The sequence below is a fragment of the Felis catus genome, chromosome B2 (genome assembly GCF_018350175.1).
Source record: "Felis catus isolate Fca126 chromosome B2, F.catus_Fca126_mat1.0, whole genome shotgun sequence".
Taxonomy (NCBI): Eukaryota; Metazoa; Chordata; class Mammalia; order Carnivora; family Felidae; genus Felis; species Felis catus.
The window spans coordinates 5,017,860-5,042,781 of record NC_058372.1 but is presented as its reverse complement, the minus strand read 5'-3'; the positions used below and the strand labels follow the sequence as shown (position 1 = coordinate 5,042,781).

Here is a 24,922-nt window from a genome sequence, read left to right as displayed (position 1 = left end):
CAGCGACGGCCGCTGCGTCACACGCCCCTCGCCGGCACCGCCCAGAACTCTCTGCGGCTGCGCACCGCGCGGGCCGCCACCATCTGCACAGAGCGAGGGGGGGAGGGAAGGCTGGAGGCGGAGAGTGTCCCGTGGTTATCAAGCAGAGAGGAAAGAAGAGCAGCAGGAGAGAGTATGAAGAAGCTTTCCAAAGGATGAGTCTTTGAAATTAAACTTCTTAGTTGACATTCCCGCCTCCAAGGAGAGTTTGAGAATAGAGACTCCCCTCCCGAGCAGCATGGAGTTTCCATGGGGCGTGGCAAGTTGCAACCCATACTCCCGCCGCCCCCTCCGTCTGGCTGTCCCAGCTCCTGAGTTGGCTCCTCGCCCCACCCGCTCACGATCGTCATAAAGCCACGCCCTTCCCTCGCCCGCACAAAGCACCCGGATGGAGTCCCTCTTCCGGGGTCTCGGTCGGCCCCCGCGATAGGTCTGGCGGCGAGTCTGAGCTGAGCCAGCGGGCTGAGAGTTGGCGGAGGCGGGGGCGGAATGAGGGAGGGAAAGGGAAGTGTGATGGGAGGTCGGGGACGATCCCCGTTTCACCTCACTGTGCTTCACTTCTAACTACAGGGTCTGCGCGCAGGGTCTTGCAGCGAGAAGCTGACAACTCCTTTCCAGCGCCTGGAATGTCAGCCGCGCGCTGCGGAGAGTGTCTTCCACGGGTCCCACGTGGCTCCCTCCCCACCTCGCCACGTGCGCGGGCAGGGAGGGCGGTCCTCAGGCTCTGAGGAAGGTCACCGTTGGACGCCTTTGGAACGTGGCTGCTGTGACTTGGGAGAACGACAGTTGCACCTGCGGATCGTCCCCCGTTTCAGAATACAGTTTCTACTGGGATCCCCAGGACCTGAGAGACCTAGTGCCCTATGTAGTTCTCGGTCTTAGGAAAATAGGAAGAGGGTACTGTGGGACGTTTGCCGGTGAATCAAGGGCGTTGAGGCCCATTTTTCAGAGCTCTGATGTGCTGATAACGCAGTTCTAAGTCGGTAATCAGCAAAAGTCAATGCTCGACAGAAGTAAAGCTACACTCCTTTATGAACTCTACTCAGTATGATGAAATTTAGAAGTCCCTCGGATTACTGCCCTTCACTTGGGAAAATCAAAATAGAGTACCTGCAATACCCTTTTTTTTCACCCATGGCCCAAAAGAATTATTTGTGAGCTACCATTCCATATAAATTCTTGCCCAGAACTGAAAGATGAAATTCCTGCTACTGCTTCCCTGATTGATTTTCACAATCACATACTGATAATTGTAAATCATCACTATTGAAGATTTAGGGTAGTTTATGACATTTAGTTACCAAAAAAAGATATTAAAAAAATTAACACTGGTTCATGTCTTTTTTTTCCCTACGAAGAACATTTTTTGTTAAAGCAGATTCTAAGTTAAGCTTTTTAAAATAATTTTTTTTTAGTTTATTTATTTTGAGAGACAGAGCGAGCAGAGGCAGAATCCCAAGCAGGCTCCATGCTGTCAATGTGGAGCCCAACTGGCCGCTCAAACTCACAAACTGGGAGATCAGGACCTGAGTTGAAATCGAGAGTCAGAGGCTTAACCAACTGAGCCACGCAGCTGCCCCAGCAGATTATAAATCCTTATCAGTACAAATACATACAGCTCACATTTGATTGTAAAGCCAACATTCAAAAGTAAAAATGAGATGGGATCTCATGTTGTTACCAAAGGTCAAGTGGCTGCAACTGACAACAGGATGCTCTGCTCTCCTCAAGTGAGCGGACAGACTCCCACACAGCTAATAAAACCAGATTCTCCACCCCCACAAATCTAAGAGACAAAACAAAACCCACCAAGACCCGCGTGACAAACCAACACGGTAACCTGTGCTCCCATGGATGGATATGATGATGTCACTGTCACCCTAGTGTTCAAACATAGAGGATTGACATAAAGAAACTGCAGCAGTCCATCAGGGCCAATACATATTCTCTACAAAGTGTATTTAGATTGATTCCATTAAAATAATGACATTAGGGGCACCTGGGTGGCTCAGTCAGTGGAGCGTCTGACATGGGCTCAGGTGATTATCTCCCGGTTTGTGGGTTCAAGCCCCGTGTCGGGCTCCCCACTAACAGTACGGAGCCTGCTTGGAATTCTCTCTCTGCCCCTCCCCTGCCCACTTTCTCTTTCTCTCTTTCTCAAAAATAAATAAACTTTGTAAAAATAATAAAAAACAAAACAAAATAACGACATTAGAATTTCACCCCAGGTTGAAACCCAGGACAACACTGCTCTTTCTTTTCTTTACAACCAGCACCTAGTGACTGTATTTGTCACTCGCATGTGCTGCTGCAATGTGCTACTTACCACGAATGATCCCAAATAAGCCAGAGATCTCATCTGCGACTCCCAACCTTCCCTCTCCCCACTTTGACAGGCATCACTGATAAATCAATCAGATGTACAGCTTCTTACAGGTAACCCTTTTACCTTTGGCAAGATCACTTACATTCATACAACTTTTTAATATTGACAACTATTTAAAATATGTAAATGCATGAAAATAAGGATTTTGGCTTTTTTGACACAGATTTATGTTTATTCTTACTCAAAGTGGAAGCTCAACTTTACACCTACAATATACCTAAAGATACACCTAAAATCTGCTGGACAACTGCTGATGTGACCTCCTGGGAATCCTGGCAGCATAGCCCGCCTATCTCTTGTCCCCAGCCCAAGCACAGGCCACCACGTTCTTGGGCTCTACGACAGGCCAGCACTGAGGGGCGGCAGGCAAATGGCATGAAAAACAAAGGGAGATGGTTTTGCTTCCCCTACTGTTTTATACTCCAGTAAATGTGCTTTGAATACAGACTCCTGTCCGTATACTTCTGCCTCTCTGCTGTCCGAGATCTGTGAGGGACTGCAGGAGTAGGAGGTGGACAGAGGGCAACATTTCCTTGACTTCTTTAGCCTAACTGCAAGACAACTTTTCTCTAGAAATGTTCCTGCCCCTTTCTTTTCAAAAGCACCTTTCATAGAACCCTGTGCCTGGACAAGCTCCTTGGGACCCTTGGGATTAGTGGAAAGTAAACTGACAGGGAAGGCAAAGTTCCCTTTGCTCCTTTGACCTCTGCCCCTGCCCTTGTCTAGGTACACACAACATACATAAGCCATACAGACTGCTTAAAGTTCAATTTCAAACATCTTCTGTACGTCACTGGAGGAAGGGTTGGTGGGTGAGGGGTTAGTACGCTGCCCAGACTTGCTTCCTAATGCAGCCCACCGGGTTTCGGAAGGATACACTGGACAGGTGCCTGCAGGAACCTCCGTGTGCTCATCTCCTGAGGCCAACCCACCACTGTCTACACCGCTGAAAGCTACAGAACCGTTGGGGTGCTGAGCAGGAGGCTTAATGAAAGACTGGCAGTCTTGTAGGAAAGTAGGCTTGTCCCCTACTAAGGGAATGTCTGGGGCTTGACCGGGCTGGGAGGCTGATGGGGGTGGGCAGCCTGAGGGTGGCCCACAGTGTCATACACATTGGCTGCCATCGGGAGGGAGTGATGCCCATCACAGACACATGAGGTGCCAGATAGGGCATCCCATTGGCCACAGGATAGGACTGGGCAGGGACAAAGGCTGGCTGCAGGGGTGGGACCAGACCACTGGCACAGGCTGGGAGGTGAGGAATGAGTTCCCTTGGAAAGGCGGTGCTGGCTGGGTGATGGCAGTGGGTGCGGGAGGCTGGAGAACTGACCGCGGAAGGGCAGCTGAGCCCGGACACTCTTGAACCCCTCTTCTAACCAGCAGTCCGCCGCAGGGGGAGTGTGTCTGTGAGCAGCCTGGACGAGACCTGGAGAGGCAGCACCTGAAGACTGACCGCCTCCGGCCCCGAGTGCGTGGCTGCAATTCCCCCGTGAACAGCATCAGGGCCCAGGGCTCCAGGGCTGGCTTCATTGCTGTGGCCACGAGGGCGGTGCGGGCTGGCTGAGCCGCAAGCCCACGGGAGGCCGAGTCAGGGCCACTCACTTGAAAGGCAGGAGATGGTGATGCTACCGCTGTCACCGGCGTGGTCACTGGGGCAGATGAGAAGGGACCCTCGCAGGGCATGCTCCACGAGCACAGGGAGCTGATGCTGTCTGCTTCCCACCACTCCGGCCCTTTCTGGACACCTTGGGTCTGTTTCATGATTGCTCTCATTCTGCGTGCTCGGTGGCTGTTGTGACACGGAATGACCCTTCTGTTGTACAAGTGGTCCGACTAGCATCAAAAGTAGCAGTCACCCCACATTCCTTCTCCAGCTTCTGCTTCCTCTCCTTCATGCTCAATCTTGCATCCATGACCTTGACAGCCACGGAGCAATGACAGATCAGCGCCAAGCAGTGCCATCACGACATATGTCAGAGAAGCCTCTATCAAGTTCCTACCTGGGACACAGGAAGTAACTTTTTCTATTGTCTGGTCAACTATGAGGTCCTTAGTATTTTCTTTTCTTTTTTTTTAATTTTTAAAGTGTATTTATTTTGAGAGAGACAGAGACAGTGTGTGGGGGGGGGCGAGAGAGAGAGAGAGAGAGAGAGAGAGAATCTCAAGCAGACTCTGCAGTGTCAGCACAGAGCCTGATGCGGGGCTCGATCTCACAAACCATGAGATCATGACTGGAGTCGAAATCAAGAGTGGATCGCTTAACCGACTGAGCCACCCAGGCACCCCTTAGTATTTTCATCCACAACTGGTGGTCCACCTGCTGAAACCCACAGGACCGCCTTCCAAAGAAGCCTCTGAAGAACTTCCTTTCAGCTTTCAATCTTTTAACAGCATCTTCCAGCTGTGCCTTCCTCTGGTCTCCTTAAGTTCTATATGGCCAAGGTACTCAACCGGGAAGCTGCATTTTCCAGTACAAACCCCTTCTTCATCCGCCTGCCCCTGATGTGGACGACTGGCTTGTGGATCACAAACATCTTTCTTTCCCCTAAAACTTTGCTGTAGACTGTTTTAATTTTGACAACCCACTCTAGTCTTGGCTGTGTCCTTTACAAACTGTGTGACTTTGAACGAGTTTTGTAACTTCCCCAGGCCTCAGTTTCCTCATCTGTCTTCCAGAGGCGTCTGAAGATGGCTGGTACGCCAATACTCCAATCGAGGGACGAGAAGGAAGATCTTGGGTCTCAACAGCAGCTGTGCTGGACGTCCGCCCTGGAAGAAGCTGCGGAAGCCCCAAATCTGCCGCTGCCCCCAACCAAGTCCAGTGTCACTGCCTCTTCCTTGGCCACCGGTAGCCACCAAGTGCCACCACCTCCCCCATGACAACAGGCCCCTGTCTTCTTGATCTGCCCCTGATTTGTACCCTTGATCACTTCCATAGATGAATTTTTTAAATAACAGCTACAAGTATGATTGACGTAGCATAAATTCACCTATTTAGAGTGTGCAATTCGATGGTTTTTAGTATTTTCACAGAGTTGTCTAATCACAATTTTAGGACGTTTTCGTCACCCAAATAAGAAACCCTGTGCCCATTAGCAGGTACTCCCCCTTATCATCTTCCTCAGTCTCAGGCAACCACTAATCTATCTTCTGTCTCTCCAGAGTTGCCTTCTCTTATGGTTCATATCAATGGAATCACACAATATGTGTCCTTTTGTGACTGGCTTCTAAGTGTAATGGTTCATTCATGTTCTGTTGTATTATATCTCCGTACTTAGTTCCTTTTTAGTGCTGAATAATAGTTCACTGCGTATTTCATATTTTTTATTGATGTAAAATTGGTATACGGCATTATGTAAGGTTCAGGTGTACAACATTATAACTCGATATTTGTATACACTACAAAGAGTCTAGTTACTGCCCTTCACCATACAGCTGAGCTCTTTACCCATTTCGTCCAACCCCCAACCCCTTTCCCTTCTGGCAACCACCACTCCATTCTCTATATCTGTGAATTTGTTTTCGTTTTGTTGGTTCGTTCGTTTGGTTTTTTAGATTCCACCTATAAGTGAAACCACACAGAATTTGTCCTCTTCCATCTGACTTACTTCACTTACCATAATACCCTCAAGGTCCATTCATGTCGTTGCCAATGGCTAGATTTCATCCTTTCTTATGGCTGAGTAATATTCCATCGTATGTATCTCCACATCTTCTGCATCCACTCGTCTACGGACGGACACTTGGGCTACTTCCATATCTTGGCTCCTGTAAACAATGCTGCGGTGAACAGAGGAGTACAGAGATCTTTTCAAATTAGTGTTTCATATTCTTCAGATAAATCATCTTTTGTTTATCCACTCACCAGTTGATGGATATTTAAGGTTTTTTCCTGCTCTTTGGCTATGAATACTACTGCTATGAATATGAATATTTTGGCTATGAATAATATTGCTATGAGCACTTGTATACAAGCTTTTGTGCAGACATGTGTTTCCAATTCTCTTTGGTGAGAAATGAATTCACCTGGCAGTGACATTACTGGGGGGCAGATGTTAACTCTATCTTTAACCATCTGAGAAACTGCCAGACTATTTTCCGAAGTGATGGCACCGCTTGACATTCCCACCAGCAGTGTCTGGGGACTCCTTCTCCACATCCTTGTTGTTATCTCTCTGATCATAGTTACCCTGGTGCATGTGAAGGGGTATTTCACGAGGGTTTTGATTTACCATTCCCTGATGATTAAGGGTGCTAAGCGTCCTTTCATGTGCTTTTGGTCATCTTTCTATTTTCTTTGTTGAAATTTCTACTCAGAGATTTTGCCCATTTTTTAGTTGGGTTGCATTTTTATTACTGAGGTGCATTAGATACATGATTTGCAAGCATTTTCTCCCATCCTGTGAGCTGTCTTTTCTTTCTTGGTGCTGTTCCTTGAAACACAAACGTTTTAAAGTTCGATGCAGTTCACTTTATGTATTTTTTCTTTTGTTGTTGCTTGTGCTTTTGGTATCTTATCTAAGAAGCCACTGAAAAGTTTTTACGCTTACCCCAATCATCAATCCTGAAAAACTAGGATGGAGGAGATGTCAAGGTAAAAAGTGCGGTTTTCCATTTCAGCTACTATGCCATACAACTGGAGATTCTTGGTCACGGCTGAACAAATCCTATGACCCTGTGTGCAGGGGGTCCATGTCTGGTCTCGGTGAGATGAGCCAAGAAATATCAGCAGTGTGCTCTGGGGGAAGAAAACACTTCTAGCTCAATCTCCTCTGCAATTCGGAAGGGCTGTAAAATGGGAAGGATAATCAAAGGAAAGAAATCTTTAAAATGCGATGACCATAATGTTCTGATGAAATTCAGATAAAAGTCAGATAGGACTCAGTTAAAATTTAGCTTTAACTATGGGAAAACCACTCAATCACGTTAGAATTGGCTTCTTTGAGTTAGGCTGCTTCAAACAATGGGATTTGTGGAATGATGATGGTGGGCACCTTGATTAAAAATATCTGCTTCAGTGGGGCGCCTGGGTGGCTCAATGGGTTGAGGGTCCGACTCTTGGCCTCAGTTCAGGTCGTGATCTCAGCAGGGTCGTGAGATAGAGCCCTGCGCTGGTCTCTGCACTAAGCCTGAGATTCTCTCTCTCTCCTCTGCCCCTCTCTCCTGCTCATTCTCTAAAAATAAATTTAAGAAGAAATTTTTTAATCTGCCTAATTTCCCCTTGGAGGGTTTAAATTGCATTAGAGGGTTAAATTTACATTAGATACATTGTATAACATTTTCTTAGTTGAAAAGCAGGTGCCATCCCAGTTTACATTTTTAATAAAATGACACTTTTTGAAGATTCTGTGCCAGCCTCCTCCCCGAAGAAACAGAATCCAGGGGGCTCCAAGGCTAACCTCCTCCAAGCCAACTCCTGCACGTTCAGTCCAAGTTAGGAAATGATTACTCAAGAGAATGCTTACATTGCCTAAATATATGACAACAAGAAAGCCAATAAAGTATTTAACAATTGTTTACTATTCTAAAAAGAACCAAAGAATGTCCCTTTAAGATATACATTGTCTACACACACATTCTTTTCTCTTAGAAAAATCTGGTTTTCTCAACAGCTCTCCTCATATTTATGGTCAGCAAGCATGCTAGATTTTTCAGGAATTGTCAAATATTTTATTCCTTCATAGTGCTATTTAGTTTATCAGATATGGTCTTGACTGTTGGTCATATTTATTATATAAAAATTAATCAGCACAATAAACATCTACACAGGACAAGTTTATGCTTAGACAATCCAGGCCTGGAGAATTAGCTCTATAGTTTGATCGTATAGGCAACAGCACCGGGAACCTGGTCTCCTAAATTCAACCATACAGGCTTATCATTTAAGGTATGTATGATAACATGGGATTTAATAATAAAATCTCACAGTCCAACAGGGATTATTCAAGGCACATACAGCCCTTCCGTCCACAATAGAGTCATACGGTCACTAAACAAACGTGATATAATTTTTTTTTTAACTTTTTAATTTATTTTTGCGACACAGAGAGAGACAGAGCATGAATGGGGTAAGAGCAGAGAGAGGGAGACACAGAATCTGAAGAAGCTCCAGGCTCTGACCTGTCAGCACAGAGCCTGACGTGGGGCTTGAACCCACAAACTGTGAGGTCATGACCTGAGCCGAAGTCAGATGCTTAACCGACTGAGCCACCCAGGCGCCCCTAAACAAACATGATGTAAAAAGGAGAAAGAAACTATGTTTTGAGGTCTTCGCTGGGGTAGCAGTAAGTTGATGAATTTCTCCTCTAGTCCTGGCCTGATTTCATGGGGGCCCAAGCTGTGGAAGCCAGTACTCATTTGCTGACTGATAGTGGACTATTTATTTCCTGAAGGCCCAAGGGAAGCCATAGGCTTAGAAAATGAGATTTGGCCAGATAACCTGCATTGTCCCCAAGTTTGGAACATGGTTAAGAATCCAAGGAATATGCATGTGAATACTAACATGGCTCCATGGATTTTCTTCATTTTTTAGCCTTTTTTCATGCCCCACTCTCTTTCTTTCTAACTTTCCTTTTTTATTTTCTATTTCTCAGGCTTTATGCCTACCAGTACTATCCAAAAATCGTTTGTTTATATTTTTGGGTTAATTTATTTGTTTATATTTTGGGTTAAATACATACAAACTGCTATGCAAACTAATCTGCTGATACCATTTGAGAAGGAATTTTTTACCCATTTTCTTTGCCTGTTGGTCTCAATATGCAAAAGAAAAAGCGAATGCCATCAGGAACACTTTTATTCAGTTTTCCTTGAAGCCTGCTTCCTATGGACTTTTGCCTCTTGACTATTCCTTAATTTCATTTCAAAGGTCTTTCTTGATTCCATATGTCACTCTTACAATTCCAAATGTTATTCCTAACTGTTCCATTGAATGTATATATAAAGGTTATAGTAGTTAATTGGAAAAACCTGGCTTCTGACACTTTTGCATCATCACTTAGAAATAAAATAATCAAGTACTATGAGGAGTTTGCTCCATTCATTCTACCCTAATCCTGCATACAAAGAACTTAGGGTAAACATGAGCAGTTACCCTATCAAGAAATACTGAAATATTAGGAGTTTCTTTTCCTTCCTTCTCAGAACACATTTCACCTCTACTCCACAAAGATTCAGTGTTAAACAGGAAATGGGAGAGATCTATACATGTATAATAATTTCTTCCACAGGTAAGATAACCTTATCTATATTCACACAAGTATACTAGAGTTATGGAAGTCCACAAATTCTTTGTCCAGTAATAAAATAGTAACATAATGTGCATGTGTCTGTAAAATCCCACAAGCAAATACATAGATGTGTAAGTGTACAGAGTACGAGGATATTTTTTCATTTGAATATTGCATTAATTATCTACTTCTGAATAGCAAATTACTCCCAAATTTATTGTTAAAACAACAAATGTGGGGCGACTGGTGACTCAGTCAGTTAAGCATCAGACTCTTGATCTCGGCTCAGGTCACGATCTCATGGTTCCAGTTGGAGCCCCACATTGGGCTCTGAGCTGACAGCGTGGAGCCTGCTTGGGACTCAATCTCTCTCTCTCTCTCTCTCTCTCTCTCTCTCTCTCTCTTTCTCTCTGCCCCTCCCTCTCTCTCTCAAAATAAATAAACATTTAAAAAACTAAAATAAAAAAACAAATGTTTATTATCTTATAATTTCTTCTAAGTCAGGTCTCCAGGAGTAGCTTACCTGGGTGATTTGGGCTCAGAGCACTCATGTAGTCAACACCTTGGCTGAGGCTGCAATCATCTGAGGGCTTGACCCACATAACTGTTGTCAGGAGGCCTCGTTTTCTCACCATGTGGCTTCTCCCTAAGGCTTCAAGTGCCCTTGGAACATGGTAGTGGCTTCTCCCAGAGTGAGTGGTCTCAGAGAGAGGCAGATGGGAGTCACACGATCTTTAATGACCCAAACGTGGAAGTCACGCTCCATTACTTCCACATTGGTTACACAAGTCAGCCCTGCTCAGTGTGGGAAGGAAGTGCACAGAGATGTGAATAGCCTTGTGTTCAGGGTTGGGGATCACCGCTGCCATCTTGGAAGCTAGCTAGCTAGCTACTATATCTTTTGTGTTGTGTACAAAACAGGAAGTAGCCATAAAAGGACACTTATCAAAGACTTTCAGTTCTATCATAGTTAGGATAGCCTAGGTCAGAGGTCAACAAGCTTTTTCTTGAAGAGTGATAGTAAATATTTTCAGCTGGCAGGCCACATGGTCTCTGCTGTAATTAGTCAATTCAGTTGTAGCATGAACGTAGACACAGACAACACAGAAACAAATGTCTTCCCTATGTTCCAGTAAAATTATATCAAAACAGGCAACTGGCCCACAGGTGGTGGTTTGATGAGCCTGAACAGCAATCATTTATACTCAGTGGCTTAAACAACAAAGGTCTGTCTCTCACTCACACTCTTCCATCACAGATCTGCACACAGACTGTTCACTACGTACTTTCTGGAATTCAGAATTACGGAGTATCACATGCTTCCATGATCACTCAGGCAGAAATCAGGAATATGGCAAATCCCTCACTGGCTTTTAAAGTTTCCACCTGAAAGTGACACCACATTCACTCTCATTTCTTTGGCCAAAGCCAGTCACATGGCTACCCCTAACTTCACTGGATCAAGGCAGGACAAAACTACCATGTGCCCAGAAGGGTAGGGAAGCAGATATACTTAGTGAACAGTGGTAATTACTACCAGAAGCACATTATTTCTTATTATTTGTTCTTTTTCTACCACTAGACAACTTTCCTTTTTAATTGAAGATGACATTGTTAGCAGTGTTACAGAAATTTAAATTTATAAATAATCTATTTTAATTTATTTTTAACTTGTTTATTATTTTTATTTTAGACAGAGAGAGCAAGCAGGGGAAAGAGGCAAAAGGAGGAGGGGGGAGAGAGAGAGAGAGAGCGAGAATCCCAAACAGCCTTCACGCTCAGCATGGAGCCCAATGAAGGGTTTGATCCCACAAGGCTGGGACCATGACCTGAGCTAAAATCAAGTCAGATGCTTAGCCCACTAAGCCACCCAGGTGCCCTAAAGTCTATTTTTAAATCACCTTTTGCTATTTTGCTTTTCCCAAACCCCTCTGACCTCAATTGCTTCAATTTTGGTGGATCTGTCTATTGCCATGGCTTTGAGCAGACATTTATGCTATGTAACTTAATATAGTTATATATTAACTTAGTGCAGAAAAATCAGCATTTCTTTTGCCTGAAACAGAACATCCCCAATTCAGCTTTCAATTAAAAGACTCATGTCTTACTGTTTCTAGAAGAAAGAAATATAAGCTATTATCTATCTTCTTTCTTGCAAATAGTAGGGAAGCTGATCAATTACAAATACTTATTGAATACCTATTAAAATGCATACTGTGCTGCGTGTTTTGAAGGACAGAGAAAACTAAATGCTTGTCCCGAAGACTTTTTAATAGTTACCAACATAATAATAAACATTTGAAATGAGAGTGACCAATACTACACTGTGTAATTAAGAGCTGAATTGTGAACAAGAGGCATTGAGTTGAGTAACAGTAAGATAAAAGGAAGGCCAATCAAAGGTACTTTAAATAGATGGGATTCATGGAGGAAGGACGTTCAAATTAGCTTCAGGAGCTGGGAAGAATTTCACTAGGTTAAGGTGGGAGAAAAGAGGGATAAGAAGAAGAAAGTTTCTGGAAAAAGGAACACAATAACTGAGGGCATGAAAGTGGATGCTAGTCTGGCATAGCCATGAGAAAGTAAAGATATGGACCCAAATCCAATGAAAGATGCCATTCAGAAAGAGCAGCAGGGGCACCTGGGTGGCTCAGTCGGTTAAGCGTCTGACTTCGGCTCAGGTCATGATCTTGCAGTTTGTGAGTTCAAGCCCCGCCTCAGGCTCTGTGCCTGGAGCCTGCTTCAGATTCTGTGTCTGCCCTTCCCCTGCTCATGTTCTGTCTCTCTCTGTCTCTCAATAATAAATAAACATTAAAAAAATAATTAAAAAAAAGAAAGAGCAGGAAATAAATAATTTGAAAGATAGAATGAAGCTTTAGTTTTATTTTTTTTTTTAATTTTTTTAATGTTTATTTATTTTAAGGAAAGAGAGACAGAGCGTGAACAGGGGAGGGGCAGAGAGAGAGGGAGACACAGAATCCAACAGGCCCCAGGTTCCAAGCTGTCAGCGCAGATCCCAACATGGGGCTCAAACTCAGAAACCATGAGATCATGACCTGAGTTGTAGTCAGTCGCTTAACTGACTGAGCCACCTAGGCGCCCCGAAGCTTTAGTTTTAAATGGCAGCCTGAGCACATCCATTTGTCTCCCCTCCCTTACAACACACAATTAAAAATAACTACATATATATATATATATATATATATATATATATATATTTTTTTTTTTTTTTTTTTTTTTTTTTAATGAAGAAATCCAGGGGCACCTGGGTGGCTCAGTTGGTTAAGGTTATGGCCCTTGGTTTCAGCTCAGGCCATTATTTCAGGGTTCATGAGACAGAGCCCACATCAGGCTCTACACTGACAGTGCAGAGCCTGCTTGGGATTCTCTCTCTCTCTCTGCCCCTCCCTCCTTGCCTCTTTCTCTCTCTCTCTCTCTCTCAAAATAAGTAAATAAACTTTAAAAAACATAAATAAATAGATAGATAAATTTCTCATCTCGTGAGAAATGAGAAAAGGACAATCAGCAGACAATAGCTTTTATACAATACTGATGAACCAATACTAGGGGGGTGAGTGGTAGCGGCCCAGCAAAGCCCTCCTCTCTCTGGCTCTCCATTTTTTCATTGTAACAGGAAGTCTTCCTGTGTAGCAAGCTCTGCTCATGAACACAGAACTTCCTGTCAGCCTCTTCTGGTTTCTGAGTAATTAGCTAGCAGGAAAACCACCCCATATGCAATAGTAGAGGAAACACATCTAGAAAAAAATCAGCTTATTTTGTTTTTTTTAAAACTATAAAAAGCATCCCCCACATCACTGGGCACAGGAGGGAAATCAGCTACATAAGAAAGAAAGAAAAAAAACCCAGAAGAAGCAAAAATAAATCTGACCTCACAAGAACCAATTTAAGTAACAGAAAAATAAATTTTCAAGCCTCTAATTAATATTTTTGGAGATATTCTAGATATAATAAATACCTAAAGTAAAAACAAGATGTTATAAAGAAGGAACAGTTAGAGAACAAGAAAAAGTACTTGGAAATTAAAAATATGCTTGCCACACTTTAATTGTTTCTAGAAAGGTAGAAATATAACATGAGAAAAATGAGAAAGACAAAAAATAAAGAGAAAATATAAAAGACCTGGAGGTCTAATCCAGGTCCACAATACAACCAAAATATGTTCTAGAAAGAGAGCCCAGAGAAAATGCAAGGGTAGAAGTTATGATAGAAATCACTGAAGAAAATCTACCAAAGCTAAGATCGCTATGAATCTTCAGATCGAAAGAAGATACTGAGAGGTTGGCAGGATAATATTAGATGTACTAAGGAAAAAAGAAGATCCAAAAAGCACTTAGAGAGGGAAGAAATCAGTCACCTTCAAGGGAATAAAAATCAGACTTGCAGCAGGCAATCTGCAATTATTAGATATCAGAAAACATTAGAATTTTTGTTAATGTCTTAAAACAACTGGATATCCATAGGGGGAAAAAGAAGAATCCTGATCCCTACCTCAAACCATACACATAAACCGAGATGAATTCTTGACTAAACATAATAACTAAAACAAAAAGATGGAAGAGGGGTGCCTGGGTGGCTCAGTTGGTTGAGCGTTTGACTTTGGCTCAGGTCATGATCTCATGGTTCATGAGTTTGAGCCCCGCATCAGGCTCTGATCTGACAGCTCAGAGCCTGGAGCCTGCTTTGGATTCTGTGTCTCCCCCTCTCTCTGTCTCTCCCCTGCGCATACCCTCTCTGTCTTTCAAAAATAAATAAAAAACATTTAAAAAAATATGGAAGAAAACACAGAAGAATATCTTCATGACTTGGGGTAGGAAGGACGCTGAAAGCAAAAAACATAAAAGGAAGAAATGATAAATTTATCAAGTTTTAAATAGTTCTGTTTCTTATAAATACATTTATAAGACAATGTATTGTTTGGAAAAAATACTTCTTAAAAAACATACTCGAGAAAGCTCAAAATCCAGAATATATAAAGAACCCTGCCAACAACAAAAAAAGAGCTGTACAGTTCAAAAAAGATAATCTGATGCAGCTCTCTCTCGAGCTCGGCTGGTCTCCTATTTTGAGTGCACTTTTTGCTTTAATGAACTTTCCCACTTGTGTTTAAAAAAAAGATAATTCATGTTTTTAAATGACTGAAAGATTTAATCAAATACTACCTAAAGGAAAATACACAAATTGCACATGAAAAACTGCTCAAAATCATTAGAAATTAGGAATTAAAAACTAAAATCAAAATGAAATACTACTATATGACCAATATGACTGAAATTGGGAAGACTGACAACAAATGTTGGCAAGGGCTGTGGAGCAACCAGAACTCTCATGCTTTATTGGAAGGCTGTAAAATAAGATGATCATTCCGGCAGAAGATCTGGCAAGGTCCTCAAAAAATGAAACCTACAGCTACTCTATGACTTCACATCTCCACTCCTAGCACTCTGTCCAAGAAAAATGGAAACTGTGCCTACAAAAAGATGTGTGCAGGGGCGTCTGGGTGGCTCAGTCGGTTGAGTATCTGACTCTTGGTTTCAGGTCAGGTCAAGATCCCAGGGTCACAGGACTGAGCCCTGCGGTGGGCTCTGTGCCAAGCATGGAGCCTGCTTGAGATTCTCTCTCTTCCTCTGCCCCTCTCTCCTCCACTTGCACGTGCTCTCTCTCTCTCTCTCTAAAACAAAAAACCAAAACAAACAAAACAAAACACAAAAGATGTGTGCAAGAATGTGTGTAGCAGCTGTATTCACAATAGCTGAAAACTAGAAACAGTCCCCATGTATTTATCAGTAGAAAAATGGATAAATAAATGGTGGTATAGCTATACAATGAAAGGGATGCAGACAACAACATGGGTAAGTGTAAAAACATTATGCTGAGTGAAAGAATCCTTACACAAAAGTGCGACTGCTGTATGCGTCCATCTACAGGAAGTCCTAAACAGGCATAATGAATTCACGATGAGAAAAACAAAATTCAGAACAGCGGTTACCTCTGCAAGGGGGCAGGTGCAGGGATTTCCTGGGAAGGGACATGAGGGAAGACGCAATGTTCTATATCTTGATATGGGTTTGGGTTTCAGTGTCAAAACTCACTGAATGGTACACTTCAAATTTCTGCATTTTGTTGTATAAAAATTTTGGCTCAAATGAAAAAAAATTGTAAACAAATATCAAACCGAATTGAGTATCGGTAATGATCTGCACGCTGAAGTGTCTGAGAGTAAAGGGCAGCGATGCCTGTGACTTACTTTGAAATGCCTAGAAAATAAGATGGATGGATAGATGAGCAGAGGGATGGATACGTGGAAAGGTATTTAATAAAGGAAATATAATGTTGATTGTAGAATCTAAGTGACAGATCTATGGGCGTTCAGTATAAAACTCTTCCAATTTTTCTGTACTTTCAATTTCTTTTCATAATGTTGGGATAAAAGAAAATAATGAGATATTACTGTCAATATTTTGGAAGAAAATTATAAACCTAGAATTTTATGTACAGCTGTCAATCAAGCTATTGATAAAGCTATTTTCAGTTTTGCAAGGGATAATGTGATTTTTTGCCTATTTAGAATCTCTTAGGACACCATCCCTTCCTCATCCCTGGGGTAGGGTCATCCGACCTCCCAACATTCAGGGCGGGCATGTGACTCAAATTTGGCCAAATAAGCGTACTTCATGCCCTGGGCCACAGTGATTGTTCAGAGATGAGCCAAGCAAAGTCCTTCAGAGGTATTTTACTGGAACCATCAGTAAAGTAGTTTTCATTTTTGCTAGGATCACAATCTGTGAAGAAGACTTGAGCCTGGAGAGATGTTGGAAACTACTTTGTCAGCACATGAGGTAAGCTTGCAGGAGAATGAAGCTGACACAGAAGGAAACAAAGGCAGAGCACGGAGAGAAAGAAACAAGGCAGTGATGACAATGTTTGAGTTCCTGGATTCATTTTGGACCATAACTTCCTCTCACCATAGATTGTGGTGGAGAAAATATATATATATATATATATATATATTTTTTTTTTTTTTTTTTTTTTTTTTTTTTTTTTTTTTTGGTAGGCTCCATGCCCAGCATGGAGCCCAACATGGAGCTTGAACTCATGACCCCTGAGATCAAGATCTGACCTGAGATCAAGAGTCCAACATTTAACTGACTGAGTCACCAGGTGCCCCACAGTAGAGAAAATATTAATAATATAGTGAGAAAATCATGTTTTCCCCTTGTAGTGTATTGAATAGTAGCCCCCTAAAATTCATGCCCACATGGAATCTCAAAATGTAACATTATTTGGGCATGGGGTCTTTGCAGACATAATTAGTGAAGGTTCTGGAGATGAAAGCAGCCTGCATTTAGCGGGGCCCTTATAGGAAGAGGAGAGGACACACACAGAGTCACAGGGAAGGAGAGAGAGGCAGCGGTTGGAGTATTGAGGCTGCAAGGCAAGAAATGCCAGGATTACTGGAGCCACCAGAAGCTAGAAAGAAGGAAGGCTCTTCCCTAGGGCCCAGAGAGAGCATGATCCGGCCGACGTGGACTTCCAGCCTCCAGCAGCCCTAGGAAACTAACATACTTCTCAATAAGGAAAAAATAAACTACAAACTCTAAGAGCAAAATGTCCAAATGTGAAGGAAACTAAAATGTGGCAAGATTTTTGAGCAACAGGTAGAATGAAAGAAAAGAGGATGTATTTGTACAGATGTTCAGAGCATATTATTTTGAACAGTCCAGGGATGGTTAACAGTGGATGTTACAGGCAAAATTTCCTCTGGCACAATATTTACATAGTCATAATAACGTAAGCCCTGTGTATTGACATCACACTTTTAGAATAAACCTATACGCATATAGCTCTTGGATACTGTCATGCACAGATTATAAATGCAATCACCCTTAACAATGTGAGATTAAAGGTTAACTTTTTTTTTTTTTTCCAACGTTTATTTATTTTTGGGACAGAGAGAGACAGAGCATGAATGGGCGAGGGGCAGAGAGAGAGGGAGACACAGAATCGGAAACAGGCTCCAGGCTCTGAGCCATCAGCCCAGAGCCTGACGCGGGGCTCAAACTCACGGACCGCGAGATCGTGACCTGGCTGAAGTCGGACGCTTAACCGACTGCGCCACCCAGGCGCCCCAACAATGTGAGATTAAAGATCTACCTGACAGAAGCCGTTAGTAGAGCGTGCGACTCTTGATCTCGGGGTTGTGAGTTCGAGCCCCACAATGGGTTTAGAGTTTACATAAAAAATAACAATAAAAGTAATAATAGAATTATCCTCAATAAAAAAATTCTTAAAAAAGAAGTTGAAAAGTGAAAAGAGAGGGAGAAATGGAAGAGCAAGGGCACTAGTAACCTCATTTTACTTTGTGAGGAATTAAGAAATACTCTCAAATGTTGATGGCAAGAAAAAAGTTCAGGACCAAAAATAATTTATAACTATCAAAAATTGGGCAGTGGGATGAGGCAAGGTGGTATGGGGTAGTGCCTCTGAGCCTAATTCTTATCCTTCATAAACAGTAGAATGTCTAGGGGCGCCTGGGCAGTTCAGTCAGTTGAGCATCTGACTTTGGCTCAGGTCATGATCTCACAGTTGATGGGTTCGAGCCCCGCATCAGGCTCTGTGCTGACAGCTCGGAGCCCGGAGCCTGCTTTGGATTGTGTGTCTCCTCTCTCTACCCCTCCTCCACTCACACTCTGTTTTTCTCAAAAATTAATAAAAACGTAGAAAACATTGTTTAAAAAAGATAGAATGTCTAAACTGGTAGATACAATTCAATATTGCACAATATTATTATTGCATAATATTAAATAATATTGTATAATATTATTATTTAGGATTATGGAATACCAGCATGGCAAGAAAAAAGAGATATGGTGGAAAGTAATTTTCTCAAGCATATTCTAGATCAAAGAAACTACATGAAGCCTACATCTGGGCATTGGGCCTGTGTTTAGGGCTGAGGGCTTTTTTTTTTTTTTTTTAATATTATCATTTCTATTTTTTTATGTACGATTGGCTTTGGTAAAAATGCCAACAGATGAGGTGGATCAGATTATAGAGGGCCTTATAAAGATGAGGCAGGAAAATGTTTTACTAGATTAAGGCCTGACAACGGCACTTGGGAATGGTGGTAAAGAGATCGATTTAGTATTTAATAGGAAAAGTCCAGAAGACTAAATGTCTGGGTAGAAGATAGAAGTCAGTCAAGAAGACAGTAAAGTTTTTGGCCTGGGTGACAGTAATGGATTGAATTACCCTCCTCCCCATTTTTATGTGAAAGCCCTAACTCCAGTACTTCAGAAGGTGTCTGCGTTTGGAGAGAAGGCCCTCAGAGGCACAACTGAGGTTAAATGAGGTCATTGGAGTGGGCTCTAATCCAGTATGACTGGTGTCCCTCTAAGAGGAGAGAGAGGACATCAGGGATGCATGTGGACAGAAAAGGCCATGTGAGGGAGGACACAGCAAGAAGGTGGCCATCTGCAAGCCAACTGGAGGCCTCAGGAGAAACCAGACCTGCCAGCACCTTAATCTTGGACTTCTAGTTTCTTCCAGAACTGTAAGAAAGTAAATTTCTGTTGTTTAAGACACCTTAAATGTCGTCTCTGTGGGTTCTTTTTTTTTTTTTTTTTTTTTTTATTGTTGCTGTTGTTGTGGTGGTTATGACAGTCCTATTAATGAGGTTTAGGGGTGATGGTGGGGTTCATGGGGTTCAGAGCTGATGGCCAAGAAAGAATTGTTGAAGACGTCTTTGGTACAAAAAGGTGATTTTATTGAAGCATGGGGACAGGACCCATGGGCAGGAAGAGCTACACTGTAAGTGTGGGGGTGACCAGTTTATGGAATTGGAAGAGACAAAGTCAAGAAAGAGTTTCCAAAGACACGCTGACATTCTAAAGACTTACTGGAGGCCCAGCTATGGTCAAGCTAAGGTTGTTTTTTCCTCTAGCAAAGCATTAACATAAGACAGTAGGGAATTCAGGCTGTTGATGGGATCACCTTTTTCTAGTAAACTGGTGGAGACACTTATCAGTTAACCGTTTGTTTTTTTGTGCTTTCCTGTTTTCGGGTAGCTGGGAGTGTCCAAGGAGTAACATACATGTCCCACCTTGGTGGGGGGGGGGGGGGGGAGGTGCCGTGAGCCTGCACTTTGCCCTCAGCTAGCCCCACGCTCCTTCATCTCTATCAAACTAACACAGGGACAAAATGACCATGCCATGACCAAAGGCAGGGCAATGGGGAGGAGGAGCCAGTTTGGGAAAGGAGATAGGTCCAACTTACAGTAGCAGTGAAATACCAAGAGTAGATGAACAGTGAACACTGAGGGGCTAACGTGTAAGTGAGAAAGCAGCACAGGCCTTTCTGGCACCGACGGAATAGCTGTAGGAAAGATGCTGCGTGTTAGAGTGAAAGAGGAAAGACCGACTAGAGTGCCGAGGGTTGAAAAAGGGAGTACCCAGTAAAGGGGTGGCAAGAGGGATAGAAGTAATAAGAGAGGAGGAATTGCTAGCAAACAGAACGAAAGCCAAGGAAGAGAGAGAGCATTTGAGGTAGGAGAAATCATTTGTGTGTGTATGTGTGCGTGTATGTGTGTGTGTGTTTAATGTACCAGAGAGGTCAAGAGATTGAGAAACCAGAAAAGAATAATGGATTTAGCTAAAAAGAGGTCATTGTTGATCTTATAAGAGAACAGCGTCAGTGTAGCTGTGGGGAAGGAAACCGACTGCCAAATATGCAGCAGGAGAGACTATGGACAGAGGGAGGCTCAGGAGATGCGGGAAGAAACAGCACTGTGGGGGGTGGGTATGTGGGGTGACTACCCAGAGCCCCGCTGCAGTAAACAGGGAAGAAAGTGGTGAGGTGGCTCCCAGAAAAGCTGGGAGCACGAAGAATGAATCTGTTTTAGAAAGGAGGGACAGAGAGCCAGTGGGGAAGAGGCCCTGGAGATCTTTGGAACTAGGAGTTAAGACAGTCGTAGAAGCTTGAGCCTGGTTAGGAAGTCAATGAATGCGAGGGAAAGGGAGGGAGGAGGGGCCTCGGGGAAGGGAAGAAAGTCTACTGGAGAGATTGTGGGTTTAATAGAAGTCACTAAAAAATCAGCAAGAGGTGGGGCGCCTGGGTGGCTCAGCCAGTTAAGCGTCCGACTTCGGCTCAGGTATGATCTCAGGGTTCGTGGGTTCAAGCCCCGCATCGGGCTCTGTGCTGACAGTGCGGAGCCTGGGGCCCTGTTCGGATTCTGTGTCTCCCTCTCTCTCTGCCCTTCCCCCACTGGCGCTCTGTCTCAAAAATAAATAAATAAATATTAAAAAAAAAAAAAGCAATCATTGAGAGATACCAAGCGGGAGGAACACTCAATGTGTTCCTATAGGAGCTTAAAGCATTCATACAAGCAAGGAATTAAGGGCTGTCTAGAGCAGTTTACACCCTTAATGTGACCTCAAGAAGCTCCTCCCTGAATCACCTTCTGTTATTGCACGGCTATTTCCAGTGTTCCGGGATTCCATCCCACAAGCCCAAGGCCATTTATATATACTCCAGGGCCAGGAAGATTCTCTGCTGGGAAGATTTTTTAGTACAAAATCAACTATTCTCTGCTCCAAGTGAAATACCTAAGCGGTCTACGAAGACAACTGGCCAAAAGCTTCTAAGGAATGTTTTGCTAAGCAAGATGAACTGAGACCTCTTTCCATGCTAGGCCTGAAGAAATGAACGATGGAGGTAAAGATAGGAGTCATTCTGCAACTGTGGTGGTTGGCGTTCATTCAACAGCTCAATAGTGTCCTCAGTTCACAGGCTCCCTCCTTCTGCTGGGACACTCCTTATTCTTGTTGACTCAGGAACTCAAACTGGCTCCTGTGGTTCCCAACCTCTCAGGTGCATTCAAAGGCAGAAGAGAGGGTAAAAGCCTTTGTCTTCCTGGGGCTACTCTTAACAGGGGAAAAGATTTATTTTCCAGTAGCCCTACAGATGTCCCCTCAAATCTCATTGGCCATGCAAATGGATCATATGCCTGGCTACTCTTAGGTGTCAGGGAGGCTGACAGGAGGCCTGACCAATAGTGAGTCATGCCAAGGGGCTGGGTATATCCCCCAAACAACAGCAAGGGGAGAGCTGTAGGGTAGGCAACAGTGCCTGTCACAGCGAATCCAACCCACATATGTAAACATTTGGTCTTAAATATGCATCACATTGTGTATAATGTTTTCTGGGTTTTTGTTTTGTTTTTCTAACATTTTAAATCTTTCACTACATGGACTATTTTCTTGTATGGATGTGACTATAGTGTCTCTGGGTGTTTTTCCTAATAAGTTATAAGAAAATATCTATTTGTATTTTAACTTTATAAATATAAGTTTCTATATTACACTTAATCCTGTTTCTTTAGGTAAGACTGACTGCTTACTCTGAGTACTTGTGAAACTAGTATATTCACACTTCCTCCCTCTTTCTGCTCTTTTTAGTATTTATTTTTATATCTTAAAATATACTTCTTCTATACTTGATTTATTGGTTGTGGTTTTTTTGAACTTTTTTTAAATGTTTATTTATCTGTGAAAGAGACAGAGTGTGAGTGGGGGAGGAGCAGAGAGAGAGGAAGACACAGAATCCAAAGCAGGCTCCAGGCTCTGAGCTGTCAGCACAGAGCCTGACGTGGGATTCAAATTCATGAACCATGAGATCATGACCTGAGCTGAAGTCTGACGTTTAACTAACTGAGCGACCCAAGTGCCTCTATCAGTTGTGGTTTCTTTTTTATTAACAACAACAACAAAAAAATTATTTTTAGAGAGCAAGAGTGAGCAGGGTAGAAAGAGACAGAGAGACAGAGAGACAGACAGAGAGACAGAGGGGGCTGGTGGGAGAATCTCAAGCAGGTGCCATGTTCAGCACAGAGCCCGACATGGGGCTCGATCCCACAACCCCGGGATCATGACCTCAGCTGATGTCGAGTTGGACACTCAGACAACCGAGCCACCCAGGTGCCTGGATTTACCAGTTTTAAGGGATCTATTTTTATCACTGACTATTAAGAATGACTGAATGAGCACAACTTAAATGACTTCCCTCTTTCTGTCACTTTTCTTCTCCCAGCTGTTGTTCACTATGGACTTTGTCCAAATGGGAATTGAGATATAGGTAGGCACTTGAGACTTCCAGTGATGTACAAGGGAGATTTTCTTGCTGGGGAGATTGGTAAGAAGATGGCTTTTCACTGTGATATGGAACTAGATATAGGGCCCAGTCACGAAGGAGGGACCAGCTTCCGGGCCAAGGTTATCCTGCTGAGATATACAAGTAATAATGGCATCTTGTAATCAAGATGTGTGTAGAACTAGACATTAAGAAAAGTCTAGTAGCAGAGTCATTAGCTTTTCTTCAGCAACCTTCAGAGGTGTTAATCTGTGAGAATGTGCAGTTCCCCTCAGGTCTGCATTTTTACTTAAAACAAAAATTTTTTTAACATTTATTTATTTTTTAGAGACAGAGACAAAGCACAAGTGGAGGAGGGGCAGAGAGAGAGGGAGACAGAATCTGAAGCAGGCTCCAGACTCTGGGCTGTCAGCACAGAGCCTGACGCAGGGCTCTAACTCATGAAGCGTGAGATCGTGACCTGAGCAGAAGTCGGATGCTTAACTGACTGAGCCACCCAGGCGCCTCAGGTCTGTGTTTTTAAACTTGGACTTTCTTCCGGACGGCGCTGGTAGTTTTGGACCTAAGGCTATCCAACCGAGAGAGCAGTGTTAAAAGGGGGCAATCCCCTTCGCCCCAAGATGAGATCTTGGGTTGGGTATCACCTTGTTTTTCATGCAGCCCCTGCTGCAAACTTTGACCTTCTAGATTCTGCCTAGACCACTCGTACCTCAAGTCTCCCGTTCCTCAGCTGACTTCTTAAGATGCGACCTCCTTTTGTTAGATCACCAGGACCTGCCTGGCCTCTTCAGCCGTAGATTAGCTCCTCTGGTACTCGACATCTTGCCTTCCTGAGTGTCAGTGTCTGCCAGATCTCTCCTGGTTAGCTACGCTTTTAGTCCTTTCCTCGCGACACCAGCCCTGCCCAGGGCTGCTTAAATCCCACAGCGGCACTTGGTTGGAAAGCCAAGAAACGAGAACACTGTTCTGAAAACAAACAGGGAGTGTGTGTATGGGGGAAGTTGTCTACCACAGATCGACAAACTTTTTCTCGAAAGGCTCAGATAGTAAACATGTTTAGACTTTGCAAGCCAGACAGTCTCTGTCACAACTACTCAGCTCTGCCTTTGTAGGAGCAAAGCGGCCACAATTTTATGGTGTATTCCAGTAAGACTTTAATTACAGATGCTGAAGTTTGAATTTCACTTCATGTGCCACAAAAGATTCTCCTTTTGGTATTTTTTACTTCAATTATTTAAAAATGTAAAAACCGGGGCGCGTGGGTGGCGCAGTTGGTTAAGCGTCCAACTCTTGATTTCGGCTCAGGTCACGATCTCACGGTCCGTGAGCTGGAGCCCTGCGTTGGGCTCTGCGCCGATAGCTATGAGCCTGCTTGGTATTCTCTCTCTCTCCTCACTCTGCTCCTCCTATGCTCTCTCTCAAAATAAATAAATAAACTTAAAAAAAAATTGTAAAAACCATTCTTAATTCATGGGCTATTAAAAAAACAAAAAAGACAACAGGCCAAATGTGGCCCATGAACTATTGTTTGCACTTGTCTGGTCTATAAGACTGAATGTCAAACACTGAGGTGGGACCGACGAGAAGCCTAACGGACACAGGGTCTTTCTTTCTGTTTATTTAATGAGAAGGCATGGGATATCCTTAATGAAGTCTGCACAATTATTTATTGAAAGAACGCTATACCTCAGTGGGATCTTACCATTGCTGTAACTTCAGGAATATACAAATGCCAGAAAACGGAGAAAGAAGGAACACATAGACATCTGATCCCCACAGTTCTTTGTTTTTCTTTCCAAATGAACCAGAAATGCAGGAGAAACTGGCAGATAACAGCTTTCTTTTGTTCAAATGGCCTCATCTAATTTATCTTAGCCTCAAGAAAGAGTATTTCTAGGTGTCCTAAGTACCCAACACATTAAAGAACTGTTCTTAGTCTGATTGTGCTTTATTGATTGTTAATTTAGAATTGATAACCTGAGCTGAATATTTTCACATGGAACTTTCTTGAAAAATGTCACATTTTTAATTTACAAGATTTATTCATGTGTAATTTTCATGATTATAGTCGTCATTAGGGTAATACTGAGCAGATCGTTATCCA

The 24,922-nt window shown here is 43.1% G+C and overlaps 2 long non-coding RNA genes and 1 pseudogene across 5 annotated transcripts in view; 1 reads left to right on the top strand and 2 right to left on the bottom strand.

Moving 5' to 3' along the window:
• Positions 1-71: 71 nt before the first annotated feature.
• Positions 72-1,370, top strand: LOC109499519. The gene is made up of 2 exons (XR_002156816.3): positions 72-469; positions 610-1,370. It is a non-coding gene; the product is annotated as an uncharacterized LOC109499519 (long non-coding RNA).
• Positions 1,371-2,575: 1,205 nt separating this feature from the next.
• On the bottom strand, positions 2,576-4,597 carry LOC101087229 (annotated as a pseudogene).
• Positions 4,598-5,736: 1,139 nt separating this feature from the next.
• The window catches only part of LOC109491386, a 48,278-nt gene continuing 29,092 nt past the window's right edge, over positions 5,737-24,922 (bottom strand). Inside the window, exons 3-4 of one of the 4 annotated variants that reach the window (XR_006597487.1) lie at positions 6,976-7,213; positions 5,737-6,205 (exon numbers count right to left, since the gene is read on the bottom strand). This is a non-coding gene — a long non-coding RNA (uncharacterized LOC109491386). Of the gene's footprint in view, positions 7,214-10,177; positions 11,341-24,922 lie in introns of those variants that run through there. The other 3 variants (XR_006597488.1, XR_006597489.1, XR_002156812.2) reach the window with 3 other exon arrangements.